This window comes from Marmota marmota, unplaced genomic scaffold, assembly GCF_001458135.2.
Source record: "Marmota marmota marmota unplaced genomic scaffold, marMar, whole genome shotgun sequence".
Taxonomy (NCBI): domain Eukaryota; kingdom Metazoa; phylum Chordata; class Mammalia; order Rodentia; family Sciuridae; genus Marmota; species Marmota marmota.
In genome coordinates this window covers 222,373-235,657 of record NW_026006284.1, presented here as the reverse complement: position 1 = coordinate 235,657, position 13,285 = coordinate 222,373, and positions in this window count along the sequence as shown.

Here is a 13,285-nt window from a genome sequence, read left to right as displayed (position 1 = left end):
TTCAAGTCCTTTGATCAGTTTTTAAACGGGGTATTTTGAGTTTTATTTATTATTTTGTTTTGCTGTGGCTGATTTAAAGCAGTCCTTCATCCATTCTGCATATTAACTCATTGGCAGCTATACCATTTGCAAGGGTCCCCTCCCTGTGGGCTTCCTGCTTAGTCTGTGTGGATTGTGTCCTGAGGTTCTTATGCAGGATGTGATGATTTTCCTGTGGTCCATTTGGTTTTTCCCATATGCTTTGGTCTAATATCTGAGAATTCATCAAAAATCTAGCCTCATAGACTTTCCTGCTTTCTCCTGAGAAATTTATAGATTTAGTCTTGAGCCTGAGTCTTGGATTGTTTTGAGCTAACTTCTATGCATGTGTGAGGAAGGACCTGGCTTTATTCCTTCCCTTGTGGATGTCCAGTTTCTCAAGACCATTTGCTGAAGACTGTCCTTTCTCCATGGAGCCATCCTGTATCCTTGTCATAAGTCACTGGCTGCATATCCAAGGGTTGAGTCCATCCACTCACCCAATATGCCTGTTGGCTTCACATCAGCTTCACAACCCTCTGCTTCCTGAGCCTTTGTAAGAAACCCTGAAATCAGAGGGTGCACCCCTAATCTTGCTCTCCTTAAGGTTGTTTTGGTTATTCAAAGTAACTTCAGTTTTCATATGATGTTTTGAATGGATATCTCTATTTTCACATTAGAAAATGATAATGAAATTTGTTTTTGTACTGGGGATTAATCCAGGGGTGCTTTAACACTAAAACACATCCCCAGACCTTTTAAATATATTCTTTAGACACAGGGTCTTGCTGAGTTGCTTAGGTGCCTCATTAAGTTTCTGAGATGGCTTTGAACTCACGATCCTCATGCCTCAGCCTCCCAAGCCACTGGAATAACAGACATGTGCCACCATGCCTGGCTTACTAATGGGATTTAATCAGGAATTCATAAAATATTTGAATTGCTTTGGTGGCACCCACATTAGTAGTAAGTTTTTCAATGTAGGATTTCCTCCATTTATCTGTACCTTTAATTTCTTTCAATGACATTTGTGTACCAATTTTTCAAAACTTTAAATATATTTCTAGGAATTTTATTATTTTTGATGGCAATATAAATGAAACTTTTTTTCTTAATTTTCTTTTTGGGTTGTACACTTGTAATATACAGAAATAAAACTGATTTTGAGATGATTTTTATCTTGTAACTTTGCTATATTTGTTTATTCTAACAATTATTGTTATTATTATTTTTGCATAGAATCTTTGGGGCTTTCTACATAAAAGCTTGTATTGTTAGGAAACAGATAATTTGACTTAAAACCATAACATGTTTTCAATGTTAAAAAATTTAGAGGTCATATAAACTAATAATAATCATAGTTATAAAAAATAACAAAGACAACTTGGGAATATAATGCCTATGAAGTTTTCTCAGGGCACAGTAAGGCCTGAAATGCAGAGGGAAATAAGGTAGGATCCTGCCAAGTGAGCCAAGAGGGGCACCAGGAACCCCACAGAAGCCAACTGGGACACTTGGCATGATCAAAATCATTGGGTTCATTCTAGACATTTCTCATGTCTAACAGGTATTTAGCTTATTTGGTTATAGTTTCTGGTTAAAAAAAAAAAAAAAAAAAAAACATGTGAGTAATCTTTTTCCACCTTCCCCAAATCCTACTTTTGGTAGCCCACACCTGCTGAATCAATGCTTTTCCATGGATTAGTTCACTGCATACATTTTCTTTCCAGAAACACAAAGCAAAAGCATTCAAGATTCCTGAAGCTGCAAATCACCTGCCAAGTAATGAGTAGAAGCTTGTATGTGAACACACAGGGAACCACAAAAGCTCTGATGTTTGGCTTCAAGAGAAAAGAAGCAAAATTAAGAACCTATATATTAGTTTTGAGAAACTAGAAAAAGAAAGACAAAACAATAAAAAGAGACTATGAAATAAGGTCAATAAATATTAAAAACTGGAAGCCAGGTCTTGTGGCACATGACTATAATCCCAGTGCCTCAGGAGGCTGAGACAGGAGGATCAAAAGTTCAAGGCCAGCTTCAGTAACTCAGCAAAACCTGTTTCAAGGAAAAAATGAAAAGGGTTGAAGAGGTAGCTAAGTGGTAGAAAACTTCTAGGTTTATTCCTCAGCAACTTAAAAATATATAAAATATATATTTATAAAAATATTATATATGCAATATATATAAATTTATATATATATTATATGTTGAGAGCCACAGCCGAAGGGGCCCCAGCAAACTTCCAGCTGCCAGCAAACTTCCAGCTGCCGGCTGATGATTGGCTCACAGCGGCCCCAGCAACATCTAGCTGATTGGCTCCTCTGCAGTGATGCTCATTGGGCTGTTTCCCTGCCCTTTCAGACCACGGAGCTGCTCATTGGGGGACTTTTTTGGCTCCGCCCACATGACCCAGCCAATCAGACTCAAGAGCAGGAGGATTGTGGGAGGTGGAGAGAGGCTTGTGTTGGAGAGAGAGGCTTGTGGGAAGCCGGTGGTGGCAGTTGGGGCTCTGAGGGTTTTTCCTGAGAGGCTCTTTTGTTTGGCGTGTGTGGTTCTAAAAATAAAGTTAGTTTCTTTTGACAAGTGGCTCCTGATTGTGCCTAGCCAGACTGCAGCAATTATACATGTGTATGTTTATGCATACATATATATGGCTGTAATGCAAATATAATAGAGAAATGATAAGGTTTATTAAAATGTTCTTTTTGATAACACAATTAAGATGCACATAGGTCTTAGACACAGATTGACAATCTCCTGTGTGTGGTGGCAGGGAGTGGTGCTGGGGGTGTACCCAGGGCCTTGGGCATGCTGGGCAAGTGCTCCACCTCCAGCCCACAAATTGACAACCCTAAGAGCACAGAGACACAATCAAACATATAAGAGTTAATATAATTAGAATCAAATATTAAGCATAACTCTAGGGGGGAAAGAGGAAAATGGAAACCATTATCTGGTAAAATGATCACTATAAAAATGATCCAAGAAGAACTGAAAATTTGACAAGATCAATTATTAAAAATAGATTGAAAAGTGATTATAGATTGATCTTTAGAAAAGACAGAAGTAGTCATTGAAAACTTAGTTATAGCAAAAGTTAATACCCAGTAAGAAAGATTATTTTGGACAGTCACCTCACACATTTTTTAAAGCACTGATAATTTACAGTCCTCAATGTTTGCTGCAGGATTAAAATGCTGCCTGAGATGTCACTCACAGACAAACATAGGCAGAGACCTGGAGACAGTATGAAATGAGAAGAGCAGTGTGGTCCTGGGGACCCTGGGCAGATCCAGGAGGAAAGACACAGAGCACCCCCAGCTTCTCGGGTGTTTTGTGTAGGGTGAAGGTAGGCACACAGAGGGAGACCCAGTTGTACAGGGAGTCCTGCCCACTGTGTGCACGCATGTTCTGGTTTGAGCAGACACAGAAGCAAGGTGCTAGGCATGTGCAGGTGTTTAAGTCCACAAGTGCAAGGCTTGGGAGGAACAGGGCCTTTCACAACCAATCCAGGTCACACAGGTGTCACCTTATACACATACTATGTGCATGTGTGTGAGACCAATGAAGGCAAAACAAGCATTAGCCTGCTGATGGTAATGGCAGTGGGAAGTTGATATTTCTGATTTTTTCCTCATGTCTCTCTTAGTTGTTGTAGAATAGTGCAAAGCTTTGCATTTAGCCTCAGCTCTTACATTACAGTGACAGGCTCACAGAAGGCCTGGGAGGACACAGCCTTGCACAGGACCCCCTCAGCTTTCCTCTCTTCCCCCCTCTTTTCCTATATTCCTCTTGTATTTGCACGGTTGGCCTCTTACAGTCAACAAAACAACTCTCATATTTATAAACAGGATCCCCACTTCAGATGTTCTCCAGAAAGACAGTGCTGTGGATTGTGATCAGGTGTCTGGGAGAAAGACCTTCAAAGGCTACTGCTTTGGTTTTTCTCACAAGTAGACTGGGATTATGGATTTAGGGGAGGAATACCCAGACACAATATGCAATTTGGTTCATATCTGATCTGGCCCCAGAAAACTGAGGTGAGGTCCATGCTGATGTTGGCCCTGATCACCTGGTTGAGATGATCCATTGAAAAGTGGCTCTTTTATTCCTCCATTTAGTACTGCTATCTCAGGCAGGAAGAGTGGAGGGCTCTGCTCCCCTCCTTGAAGGCAAAGCAGCCATGTGAGAATTTTTGGCATGGGAGTTGGGGCTTTACTCCACATTTGCCTACCCATTCAGTCATTTGTTTACACCAAAATGGCCTTAAGACTGTTTATTTAGACTCTTGGCTTCAATCCACCATAACTTCATTTGTTACTCAATTGCTCAATTGCTCTAGCTTTTGGCCACTTGAAGCATGTCCAGTTGCCTCCTGTGTTCCAGGGAGTGAGGTTCCTTACTGTGTGCTTTAAGCACTGCTGTACACTGTGGTACCCTGACACACTCCAGGACCACTAGTGTATCTCCTGCTGCAGTCCTATATCCAAGAAGCCCCATTCATTTGATGTGAGGAAGCCTGTATGAACCAAGAGCTGGCTCTGGCCTCCTTTATATGTATTATTACTTCTAGGCCTGTCACACTCTAACCCCAAGACCACACACATCCACCCCATTTTCCACATGTGTCCCATCTGGTCAGAATAAGGCAGAACTGGCATTCATGCTGTCCTCTCCTTCAGTCCTCCCACTGGGTCCTTCTGGACTTGGCTTACCTGCACTTCATATTTACACAGTGAGGAAGCTTGCTGCATATCCACCTTCCATTGTCCATTTCCAGTGTGCAAAGTCACAGGGTCAGGGTGGCACACAGCCACCACAGGTGCAACCAGGGAGCAGTTGCACATGGGCTCTTTTGGTGCTGCCCACTTCACTAAGGTCCAGCATCATGTATATCAGTGCCTTTAGCTCCTGGTCCTGGACGTTAGGTAGCCCTGTGGTTCAGAGAAAACCTACATAAAAGAAACTTTTCTAATTTGATAAACTTTAATATTTCTTAAATTTTCATACACAATCTTGGTTTTATTCATCAAGTTTCAGTGAATATCATATGAACCACATTTTGACAAAGATTGCTGTATATATGGACCATAATTTATTTGACTATTTGATTTTATACACCCCATCCAATAAAAATAGAACCCATTTCCAATTAGGACAAAAACCATAAAATATTGAGAAGCATAAAAACATTTTTTTAATTGTGCAAGCTTTTTTACATATTAAACTCAGAACTTTAATTTGTCCTTGAACATGCTGGACTGCTAAAATATGAAGGTTGTGTCACCTTAAAATTTGTTTGTGTAGATATCACTTTATTATATCATTCTCTTTAAGGTAAGAAGATTAAAGAAGTAGATTTGAATAAGTCAAGGACATATAGAATTGGGCTGCACAGAGCACTGTGCTCAAAGCAAGCCACTGAGGAATGTGAAGACTGAAGTTCAAGGGCAAGGCAAGTCATGGGTCAAATCAAGCAGGTCGTCAAGGACAAGAGCATCCAGTCACTAGAAAGCAAGTTAATGCAATAGATCAAATTTCAGAATCCTAGAAAAATATGAACCTAAAATATTAAGCAATTTGGTGAGGAAAGACAGACAGACATACAAAAGCACCATTATGGAAAGGTGGGATTATTGTGAGTGCAAGTATGTGCCCTAGTAAGAAAGCACTTACCACAAATGTGTGCTATAATAAGTAACTTTAAAAATAAAATATTTTTATTGGAACAAGTGATAATTACAGGCAAGGCTATTCCAAAGTCTAAAGGCTATACCTAGTAAATGGTTCATCTGAATAGAAAGGGAAATAAAAATGAATTCAACTCTCATATATAATATTAATGCACCAAAAAAATTTTTAATACATTAAGAAAATCACAAAGGAAGGAAGAAAGGAAGGAAGGAAGGAAGGAAGAAAGGAAGGAAAGAAGGAAGGAATGAAAGATGAATTTTAGACAAATGCAATAATCATCTGAAAAGGAAGGAACCTTCTAAATTCTCACTGGAGTTTGGAGAAAGAGGGATTTGATTGCTTTGTATGGTGGGACCATCATTTGAATCACCATTTATAATCATAATCCAAATCTCACCATTTCATTTATAAAATATGATGGAGGATATGATAGAAATAGACATATCATTGAGCTGGCCAAACATGCACATCATATACACATGCTTTATGACAGATGAGAAATCAAATATTAACATAGTAATAAATGCCAAATGTCAACAAATATAAATGCCAATAAATGTGAAGAAACAAAATTTGAATTGGCATCCTTGTGCACAATAATTGAATATAAATATTATAATTTGTTATATTTTTAAATGTAGCACAATTGACAACAATGAATTGAATGTAACTTATGGTTTTTTAAATTTTGTTTTTATTTCAGTAAAGCTTTTTTAAAATTTTATAAATCATTTTATTGTACCCCATAGATGAGTATCACATAAACTAAGAAAGTGGTTATTCATTCAGGGTATTTGGAACCTGGGTTATTGCATTGCCTTTGCATTTGACTGGAAGACTATACTGAATAGTATTTGGCAAGTATTTATCATAAGGTGTCTCCTAATAAATCACTTCACATATAGACAGTATGGAAGTAGTAACTAATCATATGTACTGAAAGATGACTGAAATAGGGGAAAGAGGGATTTGATATAATAATAAGATATAATAACAGATATAATAATCAGATTAACATGAAAATAATGGCTTAGTCTCTTGGAATAAAGAAAATGTGGTCAAATGTATGGGTCCACGTAGAAATGACAATTTTTAAAGGGGTAGAGATTAATATAAACCAGAAATCACCATGCATACTGATTGGCAGGTAGTATGTCCTCAATTCATGTCTGTGGACATTGTTTTTTTTCTAGTTTGTAAGGAAGACACTTCATTCCATGCATTTCATAGCTTTATACAAGGAAAGTAACTTTCAAACTATTGGAAGAGTTTTGGGAAGTACAGGTTGGGAAGCTATCCAGAAAACCTCAGCCTGAGATACTGAATATAATGGTTCACAACAGACCATCAGGATGAAATGGGAAACTATGCAAGGAAAAGAAACAAGAAAACCTTTAAAAATACCAATAATCTCTGAAAGAAAACATATTGTAACCACAAACAATGAGAACAGCATAGTATATAAATGAATCTTCAAGGAAAAAGTGAGTGCCTTTAAATTTAATATATGTGATAACTGAAATGAAAATTTCAATACCCAGGCTGCAGGAGGAGGTTGAGGAGAAGGCTCAGGAAGCAAAGCCCAAACAGGAGAGATGATACAGGAATCAGGCAACAATGCCAGGAGGCCCAGCAGCTGCTGATGTGAATTCTGTAAGAGGAAAAGCACAATGAACCAATTCAGAAAAACACCAAAGAGCTCTAAGACTAGATGTTAAACTGAGAAAGATTTGCCAGTGCTCAGTCCTGGAGGCAGAAAAGAAATCAACAGCCATGCACAATTTTATGACAACTTCAGGACACCAGGGCCAGACAGCTCTAAAGATCATCCACAAAAAGACAATAAGCCCCATAGAGAAGAGTTTGTGAAGTAGTGAAGCTGCATCTGATCCTAATGAAGCACTCTGAAGTAAGCACTGCAGCAAGGGCACAGTTCTGTATCTGGCATTCTGTGCCCCCATCCCAGCAAGTAGCAGATGACATCCTCTGTCAAACAGGAGTCAAGCTCAGGCCAGGGATGCAGGACTTGCCCTACCAGCCCAGAGGCCAAACCAGTGCTGGGAGGCATTTTTCCATCCAGGGAAGATGAGCCCCCTGTCCTGGGAGACCCTTCAAAGACATCCACTCAGACAGTGGAAAAAGGAAATAACAAGACAAGAAATGCAATTCCACCAGCTAAAGAAACTTTGTGCCAGGACCATGGAATAGCCATGGTCCACCACACGGCTCACCTGTGAATCCTGTGTTCATGCCATGGTGAAGGCCTGACCCTGAAGAATATGCCAGTAACTGAGGACACCACTGGAAGTGACAGGGCAGTAAGCAGCTTTTTGTGCCAAGCACAGACTGGAGAGAAATCTACATCTCCCCCCATGGAATGCCAGCAAAAGACCCTGACACTAGGAAATCAGGGACATAGACATGTGTGGAGGCACACCAACAAGAACATACTAGGTGAAGCTGCTTCCTCAAGATAAGCATTGAAAACTTGGCTAAGAATGTTTTTTAAAAGCTTCTTTCCACAAAATAAGGCCCCACTATTTGCAGCCCACTTCCATTTACACAACAGCTCTCGAAGGTGCCCAATGCAACTGCAGGAGCAGTACCTTGGATGTGGTGCTTTACCTTCCCACACAGCCTCAGAAGGCTGTCCACCTGTTTCTTCTCTCTCTTCAGAAACATGTTTTCACCCATCCTCTACTCCAGTGTCTCTTCCATATCACATTTTTCTCTCCTGGAGTGAAAAACTTTTTCTCTCTGGAAAACAATGACAAGGTCAGCCAAAGAAAAACAAATTTTGTGGCACTTTTTTCTCTCCCTGGGAGTGCCCCCACAGTCACCAACAGAAGGACAAGGAGGCTGCCATTCAGTGGCATGCATCAGGACAGCCAGCACACATGTGAACATGGACTTCTTATCAGCCTGGCCTCAACTCACCTAATTGCCTCAGGTCCAGAAACTGACTTTCATGCTTCAGGATCAGCTCCAACCTTCCAACAAATATGGACTCCAGGACATCACTAGCAACCTTCCTAAAGACAGAGCCCACAGCAGCCATCACCTTTTTGGCATCCTCTGTGATCTTGGGTAACAGCTTCTCACCCATCCCTGATCAGATAAGGAGTACACTGAGCCCATGGGCCTTCTACATCCTTGCTGCAAGAACCTCACACCCAGTCCCATGCCCACACAGGATGAGACATTTGGTGTTTCCAGATATCTGACATCTCACTCAGATGTGACTATACCTGTGAGGTTAAAGTTTTACCCTAGTGCATCTCCTGACTGGGAGGAGGAGACTCTCCTAATGGCCAAAGTCAGCCAAGAGAACCACAGTGCTCAAGATTGAAGACCTGAGCCCATGCTCCACTGACCATATTTCTTGGATTACACATGATCTCTTTTGAAATTCACCTGTCTTGAGAATCCCTGCAGTAGTACAAAATAAACTGCAACAGGACAAGCTCACACATCAGAGGCCATTCCAAGAGTTCAGGGAAGCATCTGCACAGCACCCAGGAAGGAGACAGATCCATGCTTCAGCTTCACATTCTACTTATCTTTTCTGTGGGTCAAAACCTGGAATATGAGCTTTTGGATCAACTTACAGGACAACATTTTAAAACGTGCTTAGTTTAACTGCCAGACTAATTATCTCACAGTAATATAAGGCTCATATAGTATTATGAGAAGACCAAGTTTACTATAGAAAGCAAACATAACAGGGCCTGGGGTGCAGCTTGTTGGTAGAGTGCTAGGCTTGCAGGCATGAGACCCTGATTCAGTCACCAGCATCACACACACAGATTTTCATTCATAATTACAAAAAACATGGAGGCAGCTGAGATGACCTTTAGTGGGAGAATGAAACAACCCAGGCACATCCAGACAAAGAAGTTTTACTCAGTGATAAAGGAACAGTGTGGGAGGAGGGGGACTGTTGGGGGGGAGATTGGGGTCAGGGGTTATGGCTCCATGGTAGAGTGCTTGCCTAGAATGTGTGAGGCATTTGTTCAATCCTCAGCACCACATAAAAATAAAATAAAGGTATTGTGTTCACATAAAACTTAAAAATAGATGTTAAAAAAAAAGGAATGGAGCCATGAAGCCAGGAAAAGATAAGGAGTAGCCTTAAATGCATACTGCTGAGTATATGGAGTGTAGACTTTAAAAGTATACTCTTCCCCAGCAAGCTGCTATGGCCAATGCAGACAGAAGCCACCTTCAGGCCACATGCTACTCTTGCCTCTCTCCTGGTGTAGAAGGGTGCAGTTGGTTTGGCTGAGACAATCATTGGCCCTGGGTATTTATTGCCACACCCAGTGCTTTCCCACTACAGGATTTGAATCTGAATCTAGCTATTTATACATAAACCTGCACCACCATTTCCAGGATGATGAACAACACTTGAGAAGGAGAGGGCTGAAGAGTCACTTCATTTTTTGTTAGTTATCAGTATTGGTCTCACAATGTGACAGATGGACTTCACAAGGAAGTAAGCTGGGTTTGGATTTGAGTTCTAAACACTTGTTATCTTTCTGTAAGTAAATCTCAACACCCTGGGTAAACAACATGCCCTGGGCACTTCCAGTCCCTCATCTGGAAATCAAGGGACTTGGAGACTTTCAGAGGGGCTGTTTCAAGTGGGTCTCCCCGGGAGCATATGTCCAGCAGGCATTCAGCAGATGGTGGCTCTGCTGTTAGATGCTCTTTATTACATGCGATGCTTAGCACCTGCCTGGGTACCTCTGCCCATCCTGCTTTTACCAAACCTCAGCACATGAAGGCTGAGGATCAGTTCAAGTACCTTGCCCTGTTCTGATGCCTGAGGAAGGACAGCAACACCAACTAGCTCTACACTCACTATACAACTTGAAGAGCTGCTTCACATCTGGCCCAATGAGCAGGTGTTTGAGAATCTCATCCATGCTTTCCATGGCCTCTCTGTTGTTCCTGGGCCAGGAGTTGGTGATCACAGCAGACACAAGGCTGCCATATTTCTGAAAATCATGACAAGAGACTCCCTCCAGAACACTGATATGAGACTAAAAGAAAATGAATTAAAAAAATGAATTAAAAATATTTTATTGATTTTTTTTTGTGTGTGTGTGTGTGTGTGGTGCTTGGGATGGAATGTGGGGCCTTGTGCATGTAAGAAAAGTACTTGACAACTGAGCTGTATCCCCAGCCCTGGATTTTTTTAAATATGTTTATTTAATATATTTATTTTTATGTGGTGCTGAGACTTGAACCCAGTGCCTTGCATGTGCTAGGCAAGTTCTCTACTGCTGAGCCACAACCCCAGCCACCCTCCCCGGGATTTGTTTTTTAATGACACAATGTAGTACCCAATAGCATTTTAGAAATCTACTTAAGGTAGTTTTATTGTGCTTAAAAAAAAAAAAAGAAAAAAGAACAGTGGAGCTAGAGATATCAGAGGCTAGGGATATCCTCCTGATAAAGTTAGATGTTAGCCTATTGGAGGCCTGGGTTTTATTCCCAGTGCTGCAAAAAGAAAAGAAAAGGAAAGCATAAAATATTAATAGTCTTCATTTCCATGTGGCCTGGCTCCTTATGTGAGATGCCAGTGATTGAAGATGCACGCACATGTAGGAACACACCATGACAACCCCAAGATCACTGCCAACTTCCGCATTACTCTTATTCTTGCTTGTAATGATAAATACCAAAAACAAGATGAGAAAAACTTTACTACATTGGGTACTTTATGTCATGGGCTGTGATTCTCATAAAGACTGCTCTCAAAACCACAGACACTCCAATCCTCCTTCTGATGCTTCATCAAGAAATAAAACATTTTTATTTTTTGCTTTAACAATTTTGCAAAAAGTTTTCAGTAATCAGTAATAAACAAAGGGTAAATTAACAGCGGATACTTTTTTGACATTAAAGGACAAAAAAAAAAAAAACTAGTAACTAGCCACACATTAAAAATTATAGACTGGACGAGGGTTATGGCTCAATGGTAGGGTGCTTACCTCGCATGCATTAGGCACTGGGTTGGATCCCAGTACCACATTAAAACAAAATAAAGTAAAAACAAATAAATAAACAACAACAACAACAAAAGAAAAACAAATAAAATAAAGGTATTGTGTCCGCTTACAACTAAAAAAATAATTTAAAAATAATTATAGACCATATGAAGAAGATTTGTCCCAGGGATAAAAGGACATTTTAACATAAAAAATCAGTTAATAAGCTGGGTGTGGTGGCAAATGCCCATAATTCCAGCAAATTGTGAGGCTATGGCAGGAGGATCTCAGGTTAGAAGTCTGATTAAGCAATTTAGTGAGCTCTGTTTCTAAATGAAAAATAAAAAGGGCTTGGATGTGGCTCAGTGACAAAGCACACCTGCATTCAATCCCCAGTAAGACACACACACACACACACACACACACACACAAATGTTAATACATCATACCAACAGAAAAAAAATAACACAACAATTTTAATAGACCCAGAACAAGTATCACACAAAACTCCAAGAACAAGACAAGGATGGCCTATTTCACCACTTTCATAGTCCCAGAATTTCTATCCAGGGTAATTAGGTTGGAAAAAGAAAAAAAAAAGGTGTTGGGGCTGGAAAGGAAGTACAGTAGCATCTTCATAGGCAGATAACAGTTGTCTACATCAAAATCTCAAAGAAGACACACTCTCCCACAAACACCCTACTAGAGCCAAGAAAAGAGTCTGCAGGACATAGAGACAGGTGTGGCTCTGTTTCTGTATGCTAGTGATGAACAACTTGAAAACAGAATTGAGAAAATAATTGGTTACAATAGCAAAGAAATAAAGTACTTAGGAATAAATTTCACAAAAGAAATGCAAAGCTCACAATCTAAAAACTGTAAACCCTCACTGAAAGAAATTAAAGACGAAAATAAATGGGAAGACTTTCCAGGTTCGGAGACCACCATGAGATGTGACATTATTAAGAGGTCAACATTCCCCAAACTGATCTACAGATTCAAAGCCATCCCTGTTAGAATCCTAGCTGCATTCCTTGTAGAAATTGACAAACTGATTCTAAAAATCACATGGAATCCCAAGAGATATAGAATAGCAAACAATGTCAAAAGAGGATAACAAATCAGGAGGACTCATGCTTCTTGATTTTATGACCTACTGGAAAGAAATGGCAGTGGAGACATGGGTGGATGTGACACCTCACAATAGAAAACCCCTCTCAGCTGCAGTTAAAAGACTTTTTAACAAGAGTGCCAATATCACTAAAGGGGTAAAATACAGTGTCTTCCTGTAATGGTCTGGAACAGCTGGATCTCCATATGCAAGAGAATGTACTTGGACCCTTACCTCATACCAAATAGAAAAAGGAACTATTGTTAAGAGCTAACACTCTAGAGATTTCAGAGGGTGTTGCCCTGTGACCAAGCACTTATTAGCATAGGGCCCTAGGTTAACACCCTATGCCCAAAACAAAACAAAACAAAAACCTTTTAGAGAAAGACACGGGTAAATCTTCATGACCTAGGATTTAGCACAAGATTCCTTGATGTCAAAATTACTAACAAAAAAAAAAAAA